Here is a 22878-nt window from a genome sequence, read left to right as displayed (position 1 = left end):
AATGATGCCGACTGCAGGGGGAAAGCTGAGTCAGTGAATGTGTAAGCATCTCAGCGCTGGTAGGGGTCTCCACACGGGTGCTCCAGCACCCAGGGCTGCATCGGGGTAGGTCCATGCGGCTTCTCCTCAGGGATGTCTTTCAGGAAGTGAGCCTTGCCAGCTGAAGCAGGGAACTGGCTAAGGCAGCTACAGTCTGGTCCGACCATCACAAACCCAAGAACTAGAAAGGCAAGACTCACCGAGCCATTTATCGCTCCACCCTTCAATTAACCCCACATGTGTTTATTGGCCAGGTTGGCACAATTAACTATATCAGTATGCCTTAGAGGCAAGAATGGGGAGGCTTCATCGTGCATACTTTGGACATGTTGTCAGGAGAGACCAGTCCCTGGAGAAGGACATCATGCTTGGTAAAGTGGAGGGACAGCAAAAAAGAGGAAGGCCCTGCACACGATGGATGGATACATGCACGGCAACAATTGGCTCAGGCCTCTGGACAGCTGTGAGGGCAGCCCAGTCCCCGGCAGTTGCTTCTTCTTCTTGTGCATAGGATTGCTCTGAGTTGGAACCCATTCCACAGCACGGGGCGACAGCAAGCACCGATGGATGCCAAGACACATGGTAAAACCCGGGCGCCCGTGTAAGCTGGTGGCTCAGCTCTGCAGTTTGGGGGGGGGGGGTGTCTCAGTTTAGACAGTCACTACCAGGATTTGTAATTAGGAAGAGGAATTGGGGGTTGAGAAGCTGACTCTGGGTGGCACCGATAGCTCTGTGGTGAGACTGGGTTGAAAAGCCCACTATCAGCCCTTTTGGTGGGTAAACCCCTGACTTAATCTATTTTCTCTTTTTCGGCACAGGCTGCGGCTCACCGACTAAGGGGCGAACGAGTGCCTGGCACAGGGCCAGATGCAGAGTTTGTGTCCGGGACACTAGACATTGTCAGAGAGAGGGCCCGCCTCCTTCGCTCAGGCCCGGGACTGCAGTTCACGAGGCTACCACAAGGAGGAACCCCCGGGCTTTTATGTTTACTACTCATTGCTACCCATTGCTATCAAGTACTTTCAGACTCCCAGTGGCCCACCAGTCCCATGAACTGCTCAGCAGTGTCCAAGGCTGAACACCATCCCATAAACAGGCTGCCATACCTTTCTCCCACAGAGCAGCTTGTGGGTGTGCACTGCCGACCTCTCGCAGTCTAGCAGCTAACCGTTGTACCAGAGGAGCTTCATGTACTCTATGGTTCAGATGGTCAGTGATCACCTCCCCCCACCCACCCACACACACCTTATTCCACCACACCTGCTACTCCAGACCAGGAAGGGCATTTTGGGCAGGAGCCATGGACCCACCCACCCCATTCCAAGTCTATGGGGGCCCAAAGGCATCTACTCTGGGTTTAGGAGCCATGACAAACAGCTGGGGTTTCCAAAGCTAGACTTCCGGATGGCGGTCAATTTCTGACTCCCTGCCACCCTCTCTTACCAGCCGGGACTCTTCCAAGCTCCCTGGGTCTCCATTTCCTCACCTGAGGCTGGAGGTTCTAACCAACCCAAAAGCATCGTGGAAGCTCTTGAGACAGACTTGTGGAGAAGCAGCTTCAGAACCCCCTGTGGAGCAGAGGGACTGTTCGGCCCGCGGAGTGCTTTGTAAGCTGCAGCATGAACCATGGCCGTGAGTTCTAGCTGCCTTGGTCATTGTTCTTGAGTTTGCGGTATGCTGATCCCCTGCCATTCCCTCATAGAAAGAGAGGAGGGACGATGTACAGTGGACTCCTGCATCTTGGCTGCCTGCCAAGCCCCGGTGTTCCCAACCCAACTTCAGACATCCTGACCCACTGGGACCTTGTTTGGAACAAGCTCAGGTACGGCCACTCCCCCCACAGAACGCAAAACCACTGCTTCCTGATGATTGTTTCTTGTTCTCGGCTGCCATTTGGCCTGACCTGACTCACAGTAGCCTCATACAAGCCATCCGGACATCCCGTCTTACGGTCCCATCCTCTCAACTGGTGATCGGCTATGTGAGTCCCCTGCGGCAGCTATTAGGTCAGTTCCTCCCACGGAGGGATTGCGTTTTCGTGGACCCTCCATCTTCCCAAACATGGTTTGTTTGTTTGTTTGTTTTCTAGCAATTGTTCTTTCCCGGTGCTGTGTCCAAAGTAAGTCTCACCATCCTCACTGCTAACGAACATCCTGTGTGTACTTCCTCCAGGACGGACGGGATCCCTCTGGCAGTCCACCAATCTCCCCATTCAGATGGACGGGTTCTCCGTGGACCTTCCTGTGCCATCGTCAGTGATTGTAAAGCCCATGCTTGGGCCTGGCATACCTGGGTCAACAGGGTGGCATCTTCCCATTTTAACACCTCAACGAGGTCATTCGACACAGATTTGCCCAATGCGGAACCTTCTCGCTGGATTTCTTGGCATCTGCGTCCATGGGCATGGACTACGATTTTTTTCCCTTTACTGCACTGGGCACCTTTGCTTGACCACAGGTGCTTTTTCTTGCTCTGGGCAGATTGCACTGCAACTTTTAAAAAAACAATTTTTAATTGTAGATGAAGTAGGGGGTTTCATTTCCCATTACTGACTTTGCATTCCACAGCCCCAAGCACGAACCAAGCCCTCTCTCATCCATGCTGCACCTCCTGCTCCTCCCACCCACGTTCCGCTAGCTCCGTCTCACCCAAGTCAATGCCGTCAACTGTCCAGCCCAGGGGGTCTCAACCTTCCTAACACTGCGACCCTTTCAGACAGTTCCTCATGGGGTGGGGGCCCCCCAATCATAAAATTGTTTTCGTGGCTATGTCATCACTGTCATTTTGCTACTGTGATGAATCATCATGTACATATCTGACAGGCAGGATGCATTTTCATTGTGACAAATTGAACATAATGAAAGCATCGTGATTCATCACAAAACAACATGTAATTATATATTGTGAAATATATATTTCTAATGACAAATAAATGAAATTTTGTCTTGAAGCGTGGTGCACCATGGTCACAGTCTTCACGCTGGGTACTCCTATGTGGGCGTATCTGCCTGGAGACAGATAGAGGAATGGTGTCTCGGTTCCTAAAACCATCAGAAATATGTGTTTTCCGACGGTCTTAGGTGATCCCTGTAAAGGGTCATTCAACCCCCAAAGGGGTCGTGACCCACAGATTGAGAACCGCTGGTCAAGCCCATTGCCCCAGCCCCACTTCCCTGCTCTCCCCTCTTGGCACCCTCCTTTTGAGATGAGTGTCTTCATCTTGTCCTCAACCTGAGACCTGCTCTTATATCAGTGGTCTCATAAAATATGTGTCCTTCTGTGATTAGCTAATTCAATCAGCGGATGTCTGCCAGGTCCACCCAAGCGGGCATTCCTGGTTGATCCAAGTGGAGTGGAAACCTCGACACCATCAACTCATTTACCATCACTTCTGCTGTGGTTTACCAGTCCGGGCGTAAGGATTTCCATTTCTTCTATGACAAGGAGCAATCCCTCCCGATCAACATTAGCACCTGCTTCAAATCATGTCCATTTTCCACGAGAAGGTTGTGTCCCCTGCATGATGCAGGCGGTTAAGGAATCTCCCTCCCATTTCTTAGACGATTTCATCAGTACGATGTGGTCCCATTTCTTAGACGATTTCATCAGTTCGAAGGATTAGGTGGCTCCTTCCGACGTCCACCCTCCCACTTGCTGGTGAATGAATTGCCCCTGCTTCTTGACAGCAAATCTTTCAGAACCAGCCCCACGTCCTGTATCCCTCCCTAGACTCCTCAAGCACAAGTCCAAATCCTGTGACAATTTCTGACCGAGAGGCTCTGATCCTCTGCAGTGAACCAGAGCAAACCAAGCCAGCCACACATTTGTGACTAATGGTTTTCTGTTAGTGGGCATGAGAAAGAGCTGCACCCTCGTTAGTTGATATCAAGCTTGGAGTATAGAGTATAAGTTTTGGGGGGTTTCATGTATTTTTTAACTATCTTTCAGCCCTGGTAGGGGCGTTGGGCTGCTAACCACAAAGTCTGTAGTTCCAAAGCACTTGCCACTCCTCCGGGGAAAACCGGCCTTTGCATCCCATAAAGAGTGGCAGTCTCGGAACCCCACAGAGGCAGTTCGACCCTGTCCTATGGGGTCGCTGGGATTTGGCATCCACTGGCAGGCAGTGAGTTAGAGGTGAGTTATCATTCAGGGAAGGAGAATGCCTGAAGTAGAAAGAGTCACCGTTACTCAGAGAGCCCTGCGAGGGAGCAGGTGGTTGGAACCGAACCGCAGAGACCACAGAGGGTTCTGAAGGGCAGGCACTGGCATGTCCCCAGAACTCGGGAGAAGCCAGGAGAAGGGAACTTCATGAGCAAATCCCTGGATGCGTGAGGGAGGCCCTCTCTCTCCCTCATGAGCCTTTGACAGCTTGTGTGAGAAACTACCACTGAGGGAAATAGGATGAGGACTGTGTTCCCTAACTTATCACAGAGGGAGTCTGGAAAGCTGGTATTCCACGGTAGGAAAGCCACCACTTTGGTAAGTTAGAGATAAGTCCAAATACATGATCCTGCTTTAAATATCATTCTCACAGATTCTCCCCTAACAGCTATGCTGCCTTAAAGGGAGCACATGGTTGATTCCATCTCCCTATAGAATCCGACATCCTTTTCTCTCTTCCCATCATGTCACCCAACCCCCCTCATACCTTCCCCCAATGCAGGTCTTAGGTTTCCTCACCTGTGAGCTCAGGGACCTTAATGTAGAAGTAGATACCACCACCTTGTGACTGAATGTGCATGTCTTGTGGCGACCTATAAATGTCCCAAGACAGTAAAGGTTCCTTCTCTCTTCTCCCACCTCCACGTGGACCACCACGAGGAGCTGAGGTGAGCATGCTACTATAAAATGTGTCTGACTCCTTTATTTTATTCTTTCTCCTATCTTTCCTATCTTCTATGATTTTACTGTAATCTTTATAGTGTATAACTATACAATTGCACCTACTGGCCCTCCAGTTGTTGGAGGCTAGTTTCCTCTGATAAGGCTAGTTTCCTCTGATAAGGCTAGTTTCCTCTTGGTCCTCCCAGCATCCCCTCACCAGATGGCTCCCAATGCATCCACGAAGATCTCTTAGGAGGACGGTGGTCCTTTCTCCCATGACCCTTAATACACTGCTAGGGGCCTTCTTGCTCCACATGGTAACTGACTCTTTCCTGTGGGCTCACTGAGCTCCAAGGACCAGGTGCAGAGCCATCCATAGGACCTTGCTAATCTTCACACCAACCTTGCCCTAGGAGTTTTATTGGCCTGGTTTTTAACACCAGGGAAGTTCAGGGTCAGGGGAGTAGCTTCCCAGAAGCTCCACAGCTAGGGAGTGGCAGGGTCAGACTTTGAACCAGGACAGTGAGACTTTAGAAGGGTCAATCTGTCCGTGCTTTGCAAATTTGGAACCAGAAGGTTCACCGGTGTCAGTGGCACGCATTGACCCTCCCCAAAAGTCAGACACTTTTGTGGGAAAATCAAAGTGAGCCAGAGGGGGGCCCCACCCCCACTCCCCCATCCAAAGCTATCAGCTAGGTTGTGTGTGTCTGTTAATTAGCTGCCTGAACCCTGGAAGGGCAACTGATGAGAAGCAGAGACACTGGCAGGGAGAGACAGACCACCCCTGTCTCTTGAGAACTATCAAATTATCTACAGTTCCCCAGCGGTTTCCTTTTTGCTACCTGGAAGGGTGGGAGACACTTGGGAGGACCAGTAGACAGGCTGCCTCATTCACCGGAGTCCAGGGGATCTTGCAGTAAGTGCTCAACAAACATGGAAGAGCAAGTGAATGAATGGGTGGAGCTCCTTTGTAACACTGCAATGCTGTGCCGCAGTTGTCACTGGTAAGCACTGAGCCCCTGCGGGGCCAGGTGATGGCATGTGCTGGAAAGCAGGGCCACTTTGGCTTGAAAGCGCAATGACACCTTGGGCTATCTGCCTCCACACACTGAGGTCTAGAAGACGTTCAACCTCAACAAGCCAGTCAGAGAAGGAGAATGGTGCACTTTCTCATCTGAATCGCAGACAGATGGCTTTGGCTTTGTTGGTGTGGATGAGGGGCCTTCCAGTGGGTTCCAGTGGAAACCACACAACAGAGAGGGACACCGGAACACCATCTTTACTCGCCCGCTGCCATCTGGTCAATGCTGACTCATCGAGACCCTCTGTGGGTTTCAGAGCATGCCACTGTTGGTGAGAGTAGAAAGCTAGTCTTTCTCCCGAGGAGCTGCTTGTGGTTTTGAACTGACAACCTTGGGGCTCACAGCCCAACACCTAACCCCTACACCACCAGAGATCCAGTTGTTGTTCTGTTCAAGCCCATTGTTGCAGCCACCATGTCAGCTTATCTTGTAGAGGGTCTTCCTCGTCTTCATGAGGAAATAGTCAAGTCATCACACACACAAACACTGGTACACCTACAACTCCCCTTTCCAAAGTGTTGGCCATCAGTGATCAAGCCTTTGGACATCGACCATGTTAAATCAACTTAGTATGCCTGCCAGAGGCTAGAAAGTGTATTTCCTTGAAGTCAGTAACCTATTTATGGCCTAAGTGGAGGTCTAGGGTTCAGCAATTTGGCCACAACCCCTGACTGGTGACATCTCTCCAGATGGAGCAATTGAGGATGCGCATTAGTCAACGTGTTATATTCAAAAGTTCACGTGTGCATGCACATAGGTCATTACATTTAAGCTATTTGAAATTCTGCAAGACATGCCGTTTGGTGTCCAGTGCGAGCTCAAGAGTCTCCCGTGTTTTTCTGAAGTGAATGTGCTGGAGGTACTTGCTGTGGATTGAATTGTGTCTCTACAAAAATGGACTAGACAGGCTGGGCCCAAGCTGAGCTATGTTGACCCCTTCCCCAGAAGAATGTAATACAGAGGACAGCACAGAAGATACAGCCTTGGAAAAGTAGTGGGTCTGTCCTGGCCACACGGGTGCAAACTAAGAGGGAAAGAGAGAGAGAGAGAGAGAGAGCCTCCTCATGGCATACCAAGGTCCAGGGACAACATCCCTGCTCAGCACAGCCAATGCACAGAGAGGCTGGCCCCACCACGAGACACGACATTCCCTCACTGACCCACAGCACTACGGGGGACAACACCGGGGATACTGTGCAGAAAGTGTGCCTGGTCTGCCTCACACACAGTGGGGTGAAACACAAAGGGAGTGCAACGGGGCAGCAAGGGGGAGCAAAGGAAGTCCCTGAGGAATCCTGAAAATAGACTTCTGACCTGGGGGGCAGGGATTTACACCTCATCATACCAATTGGAAAACACTCACAGGGTCAGCAGACAGACCTGGAACTATCTATCGGGGTGTGGGGGGGGGTGTTATTTGTTTGTTTTGCTTTATGTCTATCTATATAAGATAAGCAGGACAAACAATCCCTAGGAGAAAACAACAGGACTGGCAGTTGTGGGAGGGACATGGGAGAGTAGGGGGCAGGAAGGGGGATCACGGAGCCAACAATCTCAGGGATAAAGGAACAATAAGAGATCTAAAATTGATGGTAAGGAAGGCATATAATGCCTGGTGGGGTTTGATCAAGTGCAATATATCCGAGAGGAATTACTGAGAGCCAAATGGAGGATGAGCAGGATGGTGGGACAGGAGGAAGGTGAAAGGAAATAAAGGAAATAACTAGGAGGAAAAATCTATCTATAGAGGTATAGCTATAGGCACGCATATGTGTAAATATACTAATTCATAATGAAATGGATAGAAGTCAATGTATATATATTTATATGTTAAGTATTAAGAAAGCAGATGGACTTTGAGCCTCTCTACTCAAAGTCTCCCTAAACACAAGAACACTTTGTTCTAATAACCTGGCACTCTTTGATGCTCACCTTCCTGACACAATCACTGAAAATGGTGCATAAGCAAATGTGGTGAAGATAGCTGATGTTGCCCGGCTATCAAAAAATATAGCATCTGGGGTCTTAAAGGCTTGACGTTAAATAAGTGGCCATCTCCCCTTGCAGAGGGGTCTCGGGGAGGAGATGAGCCAGTCAGGGTGCAATGTAACAATGATGAAAAATACAACTTTCCTCTAGTTCCTAAATGTTTCCTCCCTGCTCCCACTACCATGATTCAAATTCAACCTTGCAGGTCTGGCTAGACCAGAGGATGTGCACTGGTACAGATAGGAACTGAAAATACAGGGAATCCAGGGCAGATGAGCCCTACAGGACCAGTGGAGTGATTGGCGAGACAGGGAGGGTAGAGGGAGAATGGGTAGGAAAGAGGGAACCGATTACAAGGAACTATATGTGACCTCTCCCTGGGGGACAGACAACAGAAAAGTGGGTGAGGGGAGAAATCGGACAGGGCAAGATATGACAAAATAACAATTTATAAACTATCAAGGGCTCATGAGGGAGGGGGGAGCAGGGAGGGAGGGGAAAAATGAGGACCTAATGCCGGGGGTTTGAGTGGAGAGAAAATATTTTGAGAATGATTAGGGCAATGAATGTACAAATGCGCTTTACACAGCTGATGTGTGTATGGATTGTGATGAGTTGTATGAGCCCCTAATAAAATGATTTAAAAAAAAAAAAAGTGGCCATCTATCAAGGAAGCAACTAAGCCCACATGGAAGAAGCACATCAGCCTGTGTGGTCACGAGGCATTGATGGGATCAGGTATCAGGTATCAAAAGATCCAAAACAAATAATTATATTGATGTAAATAAGGGGGTGGGGCATGGAGTGGAAACCCAAAGCCCATCTGTAGACAGTTGGACATCCCACCACAGAAGGGTTACAAGGAAGGGATGATTCAACCAGGATGCAGTAAAGCACCAATAGAACACACAACATTCCTCTAGTTCTTTAATGCTTGTTTCCCCACCACTATCCTGACCCCAGTTCTACCTCACAAATCCAGCTAGACTGGAGTACATACACTGGTACAGATAAAAGCTCTTGTACATGGAATCCAGGACAGATAAACCTCTCAGGAATAGTAGTAGAAGTAGGGAATTGGGAAGGTGGGGTGGGGGGAGGGGACAGGGGGAAGGGGATGAGGTAGTTACATAATCTGTTGTCAATTTGAGACTTAAGAGTCTAGCCTGTCAATCAGGTCATCAGCTTGATGACCTCATTTGGAAGCACTAAGGAGATAAATAGCTCACTAGAGGTGGACACATACTCACTCCCTGTGAGACATTCCTATTGAGAAGACACATGGAACTACACTAGAGCCCTGGAGCTGAAGGAGCCACGTGGAGACCCCTGCCAGCACTAAGATGCTTCCACCACCACTGGATCCAAAAGACTTTCTACTCTCTGGCCTGTGATCTTCCTGCATTCGGTATTAACTGCATGTGTTGCATGAGTCTGAAGAGGAATTTATGGATCAGTATCAGACATATGGGCTTGATCTGGACTGGGCTGGAATGTTTACTCAATAGTCAATTGTTCTTGTATATAAAGCTCGCTCTTTCTTATACACATATGAGTGTCACTCTTAATTTATTTCTCTAGTCTACCCAGACTAACACAAGGGATAAAGGGGGAACCCATCACAAGGTTAGATATATAGCACACACACACACCCCATGAGGGGGACAAATAACAGAAATGTGGGTGAAAGGAGACAAGGGACAATGTAAGATATGAAATCACAACAATAATATATCACTGATCAAGGATTCACGAGGGTGGGAGGGTGAGGGAGGGGTTGGGAAGAGGAGCTGATACCAAGGGCTCAAATAGGAAAAAAATGTTTTGGAAATGTTGATGGCAACAAATGTACAAGTGTGCTTCATCCAATTGAATGGTAGATTGTTATAAGATTTGTAAGAGCACCCCCCCAATAAAATGATTAATAAAAAAATTTTTTTTAAAGAATCAGTTCTGCTTCAGAAAATGTTCACACATTATCAAGGAGCCTCACTGCTCCTGAGCCACTTAAACCAAAAGTCAGGGAATGAGGTGGAAAGTCCCACCTACAACCCCAGGGCTGTGGCTGTAGCTCAGGCCACCAGCAGAGGTCACCAGCACTGAGCACATCAATGGCATGTTGTCCTTTCCAAAATTTCAATCCAATGTTTCAGGTGGCATTTTGAACCACTGAGCAACTCCCCGTGTGAACCAAAATACCTAATCTTTGGAGAAATGTCCAGTGTCCTCAGCCCTGCCAAGAACAGTAAGAATGTAGAAACAGTTCTCACCGATGAATCAAATCGGTGTACCAGCTCGTCTTTGGAGGCAAGCAAAATATGCTCTTATCGTTTTAAACAGTCTTTTTGTTGTTATTCCTTTTAAAATATCATGTTTCTATTGAAGCAACAAAATCTATAGATTTTCACTGAGTGTGGTCTTATTTCTCTCATGGAATTTATAAGAATTAAGTGAAAAGGTCATAGAACTTCCCAACTGTACATTTGAGATAGTTTATTGTGCCAGCCTGGCTGATAAACGCTGGTGGGATTGACTGAGGGGCGGAGAGATGGATGGCTTGGTGAGCCTTGCCTTTCTTGTCTCTCGCTCTGTGATCATCGGACCAGTGTGCGGCTGCCTTGCTTGTTCTGTGCCTCAATTTAAAGGCTACACTGCCTGTGGGACGCCTAGCCTGTGGACTGTGTTGCTGTAAGTTGAGGTCCCTTTAAGACTTCTCTGGAGCTGGGGACTGGCGGTTGGTGACCTGCCTTGTGATTGGCTGCTGTGCTGACATAGCCTAGTTCTCTCTACAAATAGAGGAAGATCTGGCATCAGACAGAGACTTGAAGGACTGCTAGTCTCTCAACTTTCTCTCACGGACGTGAGTTGCACTAAGCCATTTGTAGTGCTTTCTAAGTTAACTGTTTCTTTCTTGTATTGTATATTTATCTGTATATGATTTAACAGTTCATTTCTTGTTATATATCTAATTATCTTTATAAATAAATATATTAAATTATCAGGAATTTGGTTTTATCTCTCTAGAGAACCCTGTCTAACACAACATCCATCTTCATTTTTTAAAATCATTTTATTGGGGGCTCGTACAACTCTTATCACAATCCATCCATCCATCCATCCATCCATGGTGTCAAGCACATTTGTACATTTGTTGCCCTCATCATTCTCAAAATCATTTTCATGAAAAAAAAAAAAAAAAAAAAATGGGTAAGCATTAGGTTAGAGGGTAGATAGGTGTTAAACTGAGCAAAAGGGAAAATGGTATTCTACAAGAAGGAGAAGAGAAAGTAAAGGAAGGTAGGACAACTTACTGGGAGGTTTGAAAAGTTGTTGAAATTGCTGAATACAAAATTGATCACATAAAATGTAACCCCCCACCTAAATCACAATAAAAGGTTTCAGTTCTCAAATTATATAAAAAATAAAAGGGACTGGAGTCCTAACTGTGGATGTCATTTACCCAAGGATGTCATGCTGTTGGGACATAGGGCTTTCTCTGTGGTATGAATAAGTCCATAGCAATGCGGGGTGGGTCCTAAACCTAATTACTTCTGAGAGGTGTGGAGCAGCAGAGACAAAGTGACACAGACAAGGACACGCAAATGGCTAGGAAATAGATACCACGTCAAGGTCACCAAGGAGCCACGGAGTCTGGGTTACAGAAGCTAAAATGAGAGAACTGTGCCCCATATGCTGAGTTTCAGTGGCGGAGTTTGCAGAAGCAGAACACCAGCGCTTTTATCCCGAGGTGTCTTTGGGCAGATTGAAATGTTCAATCTTGTGCTTGGCAGCGGGGTGTATCAACTGTTCGCACCACCCAGGGTCTCAGATAACTGAGACTCAAATAAAACAAAACAAAAAACCAACTCACTGCCATCCAGTCAATGCTGACTCACAGTGACCCTACAGGACAGGACAAACCTGCCTCTGTGTGTTTCCAAGCTTATAACCGTTGACATGAGCAGAAAGCCCATCTTTCTCCCCTGGAGCGGCTGGTGGCTTAGAACTGCCGACCTTGCAGTGAACATTAAGGCAAGTAACCACCACCCCACAGCCAAGACCAAACAAAATCAAACTCACTGCCATCATGTAAATGCTGACTCGTAGCGACCCCCTGTGGATATCAGACACTGTAACTGTGTGTGGGAGTACAATGCCCAGTCTTTCTCCTGAGGAGATGCCTGTGGTTTCGTACTGCCAACCATTCAGATTGCAGCCCAACACATAACCACCACACCACCAAGGCTCCTTATAACTAAGACAGAACTGGAGTGATCCGAAGTCTGTCTACCAAGGAGAAGAGCAGAAACTTTGCAGCAAGCACGCATGGCATTGGCACGTTGCTCTGTGGCTGTTTTTGAACTGAAGTGACAGTGTAGATACCCCATTCAAAGGTGTATCTTCTGGAACAGAATGACTCAACACTGCCCGTGGGTGCCAAGCACTTCCCGCTGGCCAGTTTGTCACTTGAGGGCATATTTCTCACTTTACCATCTATACCTGCAGGACAGTAAACAGACACGTTTAATCTTCCACAGCCACATCCGGATGCAGGTCTCCGCCACCTTCAAATGTGGATGCAGACTGTGGTGGTGACACCGTTTCATGTCAACTTGATAAATAAGCATAAGGGTGAGGTCTAGCCTGTCACTCAGGTCACAACCTGATGATGCCTCCTTATGGGCATGGTCTTCTCATGAGGATTCTGAGAATTCTCTTTCTATCAGGAAGCAGACCACACACTCTTTCTCTCTGCCTCATTTTCCTGCTGGCAAGCCACTCAGAGACTTGCTAGGGACCTGCCAGACCCCTGAGATGTGCCCACTGCTATTGGATCCATGTGACTTTGCACCCACTGGCCAGTGATGTTCCTGCATTCTGCATCGTTGCACGTGGCTGTGTGAGTCTAAAGAGAGATTCATGGGCTAGTATTGGACTTATGAACTAATATCGGACTTCTAGACTTGATCTGGACTGGGCTTGGATGTTTTCTTAATATACAATTACTCTTTGGTATAAAGCTCTGTCTTGTACATGAGTGTCCCTGGATTTGTTTCTCTAGTCAACCTGGACTAACACAAAGACATAAGCACAATTTATTCAGACCAGATCCTTTGGGCATTTATTCCTAGCAGATAGAAATATAACATTTCTGTTTTAGAGTTAAGTAGAATAGAGGTTGCTCCTGGGAAACTTATTCTAACAAAGTTTTGTTGTTATAAAACTATAGAAGTCTATCGGCAAATTCCATGTAATGCTCTCTGATGTGGGCTCAGTATGACCAGAGATGGTAGGTCTCAAGCCTACTTTGTGAATTGCTACATAAGCTATGTACGGTGGAGTCTGTTCCCACAGTCAACATGCAGCCTGCCTCCCTGTGCACACCATTCCTCAGGCCTCTGAAATTAAGAAATCAGCACTCTCCAGGAGGTAGGTTGTATAACCCTCAAGACAAAAAAATACACAAAGAAAAGGAGATGGGAACAAAAAGAATCAATATAATAAAGCACAAAACACAAAAGCTAGGCACACTAAAGGACAAAGACAAGGAAGGGTTAAGTCAAACTCCAAACTCACTGCTATGGAGTCAGTTTCAACTCTCTGTGACACAGTAGGACAAGGTAGAACCACTCTTTTGGGTTTCTGAGATGGTAACTCTTTATGGAAGTAGAAAGCCTCATCTTTCTCCCAAAGAGTGGCTGATGGTTTGGAACTGCTGATCTTATGGTTAACAAGCCAATGAGTGGCTTAAATTACACTCCTGAAAGAAAACTGAAGAAACACACAAGAAAAAGGCAAATGTGAAAAATGGCAGAAGCAAATTACTCCTTGTCAGTAATTACAGTGAATGCCAATGAACTAAATATTCCAATCAAAAGACAAAGAGTGGCAGAATGGATAAAATACATAGTATGCTGTTTACAAGAGACACACCTTGAGGCCAAGGATGCAAATAGACTGAAAATGAAAGGATGGGGGACAGGGAATTCCATGCAAATAATAGTCATAAGAGAGCTGAGTCTTAACAACAGATAAAGCAGATTTTAAGACAAAGCTTGTTATAAGAAACAAAAATGGGCACTTTTTAATAAGTAAAAGGTCATCTAATCAAAGATTTAACTGTCATACAGATTTATGCACCCAATCTTGGGGTGCCTAGATATGTAAAGCAAACACTGATAAAGTTGAAGGGTGATATAGCTGGGTATAAATAATAGTTGAAAGCGTCAATATGCCACGTTCGCATTGGACAGAACTTTTAGAAAGAATGCCACAGAGGACACAAACGACACTCCAAACCAACTAGGCTTAACACACACAACCTCAAAACAGCACAATAACACCCACCACCCCCCACTCTAGGAAACAGATTGTTCTGCAGGAGAGATCACACTTTAGGTCACACAGTAGGTCTTGATAAGTTTTAAAAGACTGAAATCATGCAAAGCGTTTTCTGTAACCATGTGGAGTAAAGCTAGAGATCAATAAGAAGAAAATGTTGTAAACTATACACATACATATGGAAATTAAACAACACACTATTAAACTACCAGAAGATCAGGGAGAAAGTAAAAGAGAAATCACCCATTTTTTAGTGTCAACTGGAAATGAAAGCATCATTTATTAAACTTAGGGGTTAAACAAAAGTGGTAATCAGAGGGACACTTACAGCAATGAATATCTACATGATCAAAAGAAGAAAGACCTACAATTGATAGTCTCTCTTGACAACTCCAAGAACTAGGAAGAGACGAGCAAACTAAGCCTACACTACCAGAGAAAGGAGATAACAAAAGTCAGAGCATAAATAAATATCACCGAACATGGAGACAATAGAACACCAGTAAGACTGGCAAACCTTAGCTAGACTAATCAAAAAAAAAGAAAAATATGCAATACCAAACTGAAAAAGAATGAAAGAGATGACATTAATTGAAGTGCCAGAAATAAAGAACTATAATCATTTTCATATTTTTATTTTTTTTCCAGTAGTTTTGCTGTGGTAAGATTCACATTTGATACACTTCCATAGTTCAGTCATATTTAAAAGGAGTTGTATATACATCCCCACAATCAGTTCCAATGCATCTTCTCTCCTCCAAGATTCATTGTTTGCACCCCAATTCTCATCAACGCCCCCTCTGAGTACCAAATGCAATGAAGAACTCTAGGGCACTAAACTGTAATACTAGATGATGAAGACAGAGTCTTACAAGCACACAAACTACTCAGACTGACTCAAGAGGAAACTGAAAGTTTCTACAGACTCATAACAAGTGAAGAGGTGAAAACAGTAATCAAACTGAACAAATACCAAGGTCAGTTGCCATGACACAGCATCCTACTTTGGTGAGCAGTGACTGCAGTCTTGAAAGATCACAGCCAGTCATCTACAGTGCAAATATTGGTCTTTTCCCATCAAGAGGAAAGAAGAGTGGTGAAAATTGAAAGACCCATGGAAATAATTAGTACAGTAGTTAATGGACCATACAACCACCAGTCACTGCAACTCTGAAACCAGAAGCCTAAATGGAGCCCAACTACCAATACCAACTGCTTTAAAGAGAATCATATTACAGTGTCCTGCACACCATGGGAGAAAACTGTGAGGCAGACCTCAAAATTATAAACAAGAGACTTATTGGTGGGATAGAGACCCCCTGTCATCCTCTAGGTCTGGAACTGAACTCAAAAATCAACCATTTAAGATTAAAAGGGCAGCATTTACCCAAGGCCTGAGGGTTAAGAAAGAAAGAGGAATGGATCCATGAGAGGAAGTGGGATAAGTGATGACGCAATGGAAGAATTGAAATGGATGAGTTGAAAAGCTGTGTATACTGTAAATTACTTGATGTAAAAATCATGATCTGCTCTGTAAATGTTTGCCTAAATCCCCTTAAAAAGTTAAAACAAGAAACTTCCCACAAATGACAACAAAATTCCCAAACCAAATGACTTTCCGAGGAATTCTAGCAAACATGGAGAGAAGAATTGGCACTAGTGCTGTTTAAAGTCCTCCAAGAGATAGGGAAGGAATAGTCATTCTATGAAAGGAGTATAACTCTGATACCCAACCCAGACTAAACACCACAAGTAAAGGAGATTACTGAGCAACAGCTCTTATGATTATAGTTGCAAAACCTTCGGCAAGATACTTAAAAACTCACTGTGATCAAGTTGAGTTCAACTTATAGTGACCCTATAGGACAGGATGGAACTTCCCAGTGGGTTTCCACAACTGTAACTCTTGACAGGAGTAGAAAGCCTCATCTCTTGCCTGAGGAGCAACTGGTGGTTTTGAACTACTGACCTTACAGATCTCAGCTCACCAGGTAGTCACTATGCCACTAAAGCTCCTAGCAAAATACTAGCAAACCGAATCTAATGGCATATTCAAAGAGCTATATGCCGTGACCCAGTGGAATGCAGGGATAGTTCAATATTAGGAAATCAGTTAATGCAATAGATCACATCAATATAACAAAGGCAAAGAACCATATGGACATCTCTATGGATGTGGAAGAAGCATTTGATAAAATCCAACATCCTTAAAAATAGTTTTATTGGCATATGGTTCAATACCAATTATATTAAGATTTGTGCAATCGTCACCACAATCGATCTCAGAACATTTTCTCCTCCTCTTCATTGTTGTTAGCTCCCCATCGCCCCACATTCTTCCCTGTCATGTCCCTATGCAGTTACTCTCTCCATAGATCTACCATCCTGGATTCCATATACAGAAAGATCATATAAAGCAAAACGCAATCAGACAAAACCGTACGAAGCAAACAAGCCCAGCAACGATGACTTGACAAAACATAGAAGAACCTCAATCAAAGGAAACAGAAAACATTCAAAATGGAAACAACTCCAAAATGAGCCAAAAGGGAGATCAGACAACAGGATGGTATTGCATTTTGGCCTGACTACATCTGCCCTAATCAACTATAATGAAAACTAGAACAAGTTGAGGTAAAACAGAAAACAAATGGTAAGATGTTAAATTTTACCCTGTGTCTGCAGTAATCCACATTTTGATGCACTCTGTCTGGGGCCAGAAATAAAGTCCTGATGCACGCTACAGGATGGATGGAGCTTGAAGACGTACTGAACAAAGGGACAACTCTTGTATGACCTCCCATATTTTAAAAAGATGAAACAAGGCAAGCATAGAGAGACAGAATATGATTAGTCATTACCAGGGGCAATAGGGAAGGAAGAAAGGGGGTGGTGTAGAGTGATAGAGAAAATCTATTGACTGAGGGGAGAGTAGCACAACTGATTTTCATGATTACTGTCAAGAAGTTATACACCTGTAAAAGATTACGTTGCAAAAAGTGTTGTGACATTGACTTAGTGGTCTGGTGCTGCCATAACAGAGAAACAAGTGGGAGGCTGTGATAAACAGAGAATTATACTCTTGCACCTCAGAAGACTTGAAGTCCAAATTCAGTGGTGGCTCCAGGGGCTTTCTCTCTCTGTTGGCTTTGGGGAAGCTCCTTGTCTCCTTTTCAGCAACTATGGGCCTGGTATTCCTTGAAGATTTCCATAGGTTTTGGCAGCAATCTCCCCGGGTTCGAAGAATACACTTCACCCTCAGCTCTTCTTTCTTGATGGGGAGCAAGTCCCTCTACTCTGCTAGTTTCTCCCCCTTCAGATGAAAAGTGCTTTGGCCACACCTCAGGCAAACGCCCCTTGTTTGGAATGAGCGCTGGGACAGGATCAAGGGGGTTGCATCCCATTCTTAACTCACTGACCCTTAGGGATACAATGCATGTCAGAGAGATTTGCAACCACAAGTAGCTGCTGATGTGGTACATGCCCTCAGACCCTTTGGTCTGGAGATACAGAGTATGTGTTTTCATGAGACATCCCGAGTGCTTTTGTTCCATTTCCTACTTTGTGGCTTAGTGTCTGCCGCCTTAGCAGCTTGAAAGTACCCACGGAAGGCACTTGGTCTCTATTCATTTGGAGCAAAAAAGGAGGAAGAAGCATCCAGAATAGGGGAAGGATGTGGACATCTGGCTAGTTGACTCCATGAAATAACTACCTCCTTGACACGAGACCAACTAGCATTACTAAACCTTTTGATCAAGGATTTCATAGAAAAATCTTCATCAAAGGCGAAGAAATGACGAACAGAATTTCAAACTCTCGGAGACTCCAGATTTCCTGTTGCAGTTACGTGCCCTGCAGTCCGTTCGGACCCAAAGCAACCCTATTCTCAACAGAACAAAGCACAGTAGCAGCTTTATTAAGTTCGCTGCAAAGATAAAGCGAGGCCAGGCCAGAGAGAAGGAAAAGAAGTTTATTCTGCATTTCCCAGGCGAGATTCATGAACTCCAGCAGTGAGTCAGCAGTGAAGTCCCACTTATCTGTGTTGGAGAGCCAGTTTTAAGCCGGTTAAGAGAGGAGAGTAAAGAATAAAGGGAGGGGGTAGAAACCGCAGGCGAGCAAACAAGGAGGAAGGGGGAAGGAGTTGCAGCTGTAGGGGCTCTAAGTCACCTCCATCCATAAAAATTCCGAGGTAGGGTGGTGCCTGGATTGTTCTGCTGATGCTAAGCAGATGGCTCATTGATCTGGGGTCCTTTGAAGTTAGCCTTCTTGGTCCGAGAGGGGCCGGCAGGCTTTTTCTAATGTCCCCTGACTGGTACCTGACCCAACAATCCTGTTCCTGCACCATCCTCACAATCGTTCCTATGTCTGATCCCATTGTTGAAGCCACTCTGGCAACCCATCTCCTAGACGGTCTTCCTCTTTTTCGCTGCCCCTCCACGTTATCAAGTAGGATGTCCTCTCCGGACAATACGTCCAAAGAATGTAAGATGAAGCCTCCCCTTCCTTGCCTCTCAGGAGTACTTCTTCCAAGACAAATTGGTTTGTCCTTTTAGCAGTCTTGGATACTTTCAATACTCTTCCCAAGCACCACAATCCCAATGCATTCATTCTTCCTTGGTCTTCCTTATTCAATGTCCAACTTTCACATGTGTATATGAGGCAATGGAAAATACCATGGCTTGGGTCAGGTGCACCTTAGTCCTCAAAGTAACATGTTTATCAATACTCTAAAGAGATCTTGTGCAACAGATTTACCCTCTGCAATGAGTCATTTGATCTCCTGACTGCTGCTTGCATGAGCACTGCTTATGGATCCAAGTAAGATAAGATCTTTGAAAACGTCAACCTTTACTCCATTTATCAACAAATGCAGTTGTGAGGATTTTTGTTTTCTTTACATTGAGTTGTCATCCATACTGAAGGCTGCAATCCTTGATCTTCATCAGCAAGTGCTTCAGGTTCTCCTCACTTTCGGCAAGCAAGGTTGTGTCATCTGCATATCACAGGCTGTTAATAAGCCTTCATCTGATCCTGATGCCACATTCTTCTTCATATAATCCAGCTTCTCTGATGATTTGCTCAGCATACAGTTTGAAAAGAGGAGGTGGGAAGATACAACCATGATGCACACTTTTGCTGATTTTAAACCATCCAGCATCCTCTTGTACTGTTCACACAATGGCCTCTGGATCCATGTGAAAGTTCCTCATGAGCGCAATGAAGTGTTTTTGAATTCCTGTTCTTCTCAAAGTTAACCATAGTTGTGATACACACCATTGAATGCCTTGGCATAAGCAATGAAGCACAAATAACATCTCTCTGATATTCTCTGCTTCCAGCCAAGATCCATCTGACAATAGCAATTATATCTCTGGTTCCACATCCTCTTCTGAATCTAATGCTGCCACCGTTACACAGATCCCAAAGGCCCACTCTCATCTGTTAGATGATCGCCAGCAAAATTTTACTTGCATGGATATCAATTATTTTGTTCTATAATTTGAGCATTAAGGCAATTGTCAATTATTTTGTTCTATAATTTGAGCATTAAGGCAAATTCGAGCATGAGTTCTTTCAGCTTAAGATAGGCTGTTTCTTCCTTGTTGGTTTTCTACTTCTAGGTCTGTTGGGTCACCTTTCTTTGGATGGGTCCAAATATGGATCTCTTCCAGTCAGATGGCCATGTAGCTATCTTCCATATTTCCTGGCATAAATGAGTAAGTGCTTCCAGTGTTTCATCAGCTTCTTGGAACATTTCCATTGGTATTCCATCAATTCCTGGAGACTTGGTTTTGGCTAATGCATTCGGTGCAGCTTGAACTTCTTCCTTCAGCATGGTTGGTTCTTGCTCATATGCAACCTCCTGAAATGGTTGAATGTTGGCTAGTTGTTTTTGGTCCAGTGACTCTGTATTCTTTCCAACTTCCTTAGATGTTTTCTGAAGTTTTCAACATTTTGCTCATACAATCGTTCCATATTGCAACTCAAGATTTGAATTTTTTTCATGAGTTCTTTCAGCTTAAGATAGGCTGAGTGTTTCTTCCTTGTTGTCGGTTTTCTACTTCTAGGTCTTTGCACGTTTTATTATAATATTTGACTGTCTTCTCTAGCTGCCCTTTGACGTTTTCTGGTTCCCTGTTTGACTTCATCATTTTTTCCACTTGCCTTACTTGCCTACTCTAAGATTAAGAGCAAGTTTCATGGTGTCTTCTGACACCTACTTTGACCGTTTCCTTCTTTCTTGTCTTATTGAGGACCTTTTGCTTTTTTCATGAAAGATGTTCTTGATGTCACCCCACAGCTCATCAAGTCCTCTGTTGTTAGTGTTCAGTGCAACAAAGTGTTCTTCATACAGTCTTGCAATTCAGGGTGGGGGTAGGTTCAAGGTCGTACTTTGGCTCTTTAGTGGATTTGTTTTCATTTTTTTCAGCTTGAACCTGAACTTACATACAAGAAATTAATGGGATATTCCACTGTCAGCCTGGTTTTAGCTCCTGATATTGAGTTTTTCCATTTCCTCTTTCCGCAGATGTAGTCAATGTGATTTCTGTGTATCCCACCTGGGGAAGCCCATGTGTTTTGGGGTTGTTGAAAAATGGTATTTGCTATGAATTAGTCATTGGTGTTCCAAATTTCTGTCAGGTGATCTCCAGCTTTGTTTCTGTCACCAAGTACATAATTTCTAAATACTGTTTCTCATCTTGGTTCTAATAGTTGAATTCTAATCATCAATAATTATCAATGTGCTTGATTGCATGTTTGATTTCAGACTGAAGACCTTGGTAGAATTCTTCAGTTTCTTCATCCCTAGCTTTTGTGGTTGGTGCATACATTTGAATCATAGTTGTGTTCATTAGATCTTCTATCACAGGCAGCAGGGTACCTTAAGATTGATTTTTAAATGTCGTTTTTGACAATGAATGAAACACCATTCCTCTTGATTGTGTCATTCCCAGCATAGTAAATCATATGATGTTCTGGTTCAAAATGGCCAATACCAGTCCATTTCCGCTCACTCACATCTAAAGCAGCTATCTTCTTGCATTCTATTTCCTTTTTGATGACTTTCAATTTTCCTAGATTCATGCTTTGTACATTCTAAGTTCCAATTATCAGCAGATTTTTGCAGCTGTTTCTCCTTACCTTGAGTCATGCCCTACCATCAAATAAAGATCCCAAAGGCCCACCTCATAGGGTTTATGCCACTTCCGTCACCATGGTCACCTCTACCCTGAGAAAACAATCCCTCCTCAGTCACATTCCTCGTGCCCTCCAACCCGAGGGGCCCATCCTCTGGCACCATCTCTGATGATGTACGGCTTCTATTCATTAAGCCGACAGTATCTGAAAATGTTTTGAAGCTATGCGTGGGTGTTCAGCAGCTACTTCCTGTGGAAACGCCACTGAAACCTATTCAGTTGGGGTGACCCTGCTGGCATTTGAAATACCAGTGACATAGCTTCCAGCATCACCGCCACACACAAGCCACCACAGTATGACAAACAGACAGACAATTACAACAATCCCTGATACTATTTCCCTGAGATAATATTTAAATCTTACACCAGAATTATCGTGGAAGTCATCGTAAAACCAAACAAGAGCTTAGCTTACGTAGAAGAGAAAGCCATAGTTGAGCATTATGCTTTTTAAAGATCTATCTGGGATCAAGTTGACAGCGGCAACTCAAAAGCTGAAGTAGGGCAGGTCAAGGAGGTCCTGAGGGAATACCAAAATTAGACTTTGGAGCCAGGGCGTGGCACCCCATCAGACTCGACCAGAAAACACTCCTAAAGGTCAACAAGCAGACCTTGAACTATTTCTTTTAGTTGTTGTTGTTTTCTTTTCTTTTCTTTTGTTGCTTTGTTTTGCTGGGTCTTGTTTTTGTGCTTATCTCTGCAGGCGTATCTAGATAAGATAGGCTGGATAAACAATTTGGAGGGGAAAACAATAGGTCCGAAGGCTCCAGGGGACATGGGAGAGGGGGAGGTGGGGAAAAGGAAGACGTTTTATCAACCTAGGGACAAGGGGCCAACAAGTGATCCAAAATCGGTGGTGAGGTGAGTGTAGGAGGCCTGGTAGGGCTTCATCAAGGGTAATGTAACCAAGAGGAATTACTGAAACCCAAATGAAGGCTGAGCATGATAGTGGGACATACAGGAAAGAACTAGGAGGCAAAGGGCATTAAGAGGTCTAAATACAGGTATTATATATGTAAATATATATATGATGATGGGAAAATAGCTCTATTTATAGGTTTAGTATTTAGTATTAAGGTAGCAGATGGACATTGGGCCTGCACTCAAGTACTCCATCAATGCAAGAACACTTTGTTCTATTAAACTGGCGTTTCATGATGCTCACCTTCCTGACATGATCACTGAAGACAAATGTGTGCATAAGCAAATGTGGTGAAAGAAGCTGATGGTGCCCGGCTATCAAAATATATAGCATCTGGGGTCTTAAAGGCTTGTAGGTAAACAAGTGGCCATCTAGCTCAGAAGGAACAAAGCCCACATGGAAGAAGCACACCAGCCTGTGTGATCATGAGGTGTTAATAGGATCAGGTATCAGGCATCAAAGAACAAAAAATCATATCATT

The sequence above is a fragment of the Echinops telfairi genome, unplaced genomic scaffold, assembly GCF_000313985.2.
Source record: "Echinops telfairi isolate 266 unplaced genomic scaffold, ASM31398v2 ScPeMD7_4225;HRSCAF=4972, whole genome shotgun sequence".
Lineage (NCBI taxonomy): Eukaryota > Metazoa > Chordata > Mammalia > Afrosoricida > Tenrecidae > Echinops > Echinops telfairi.
This window is presented reverse-complemented; position numbering follows the sequence as displayed.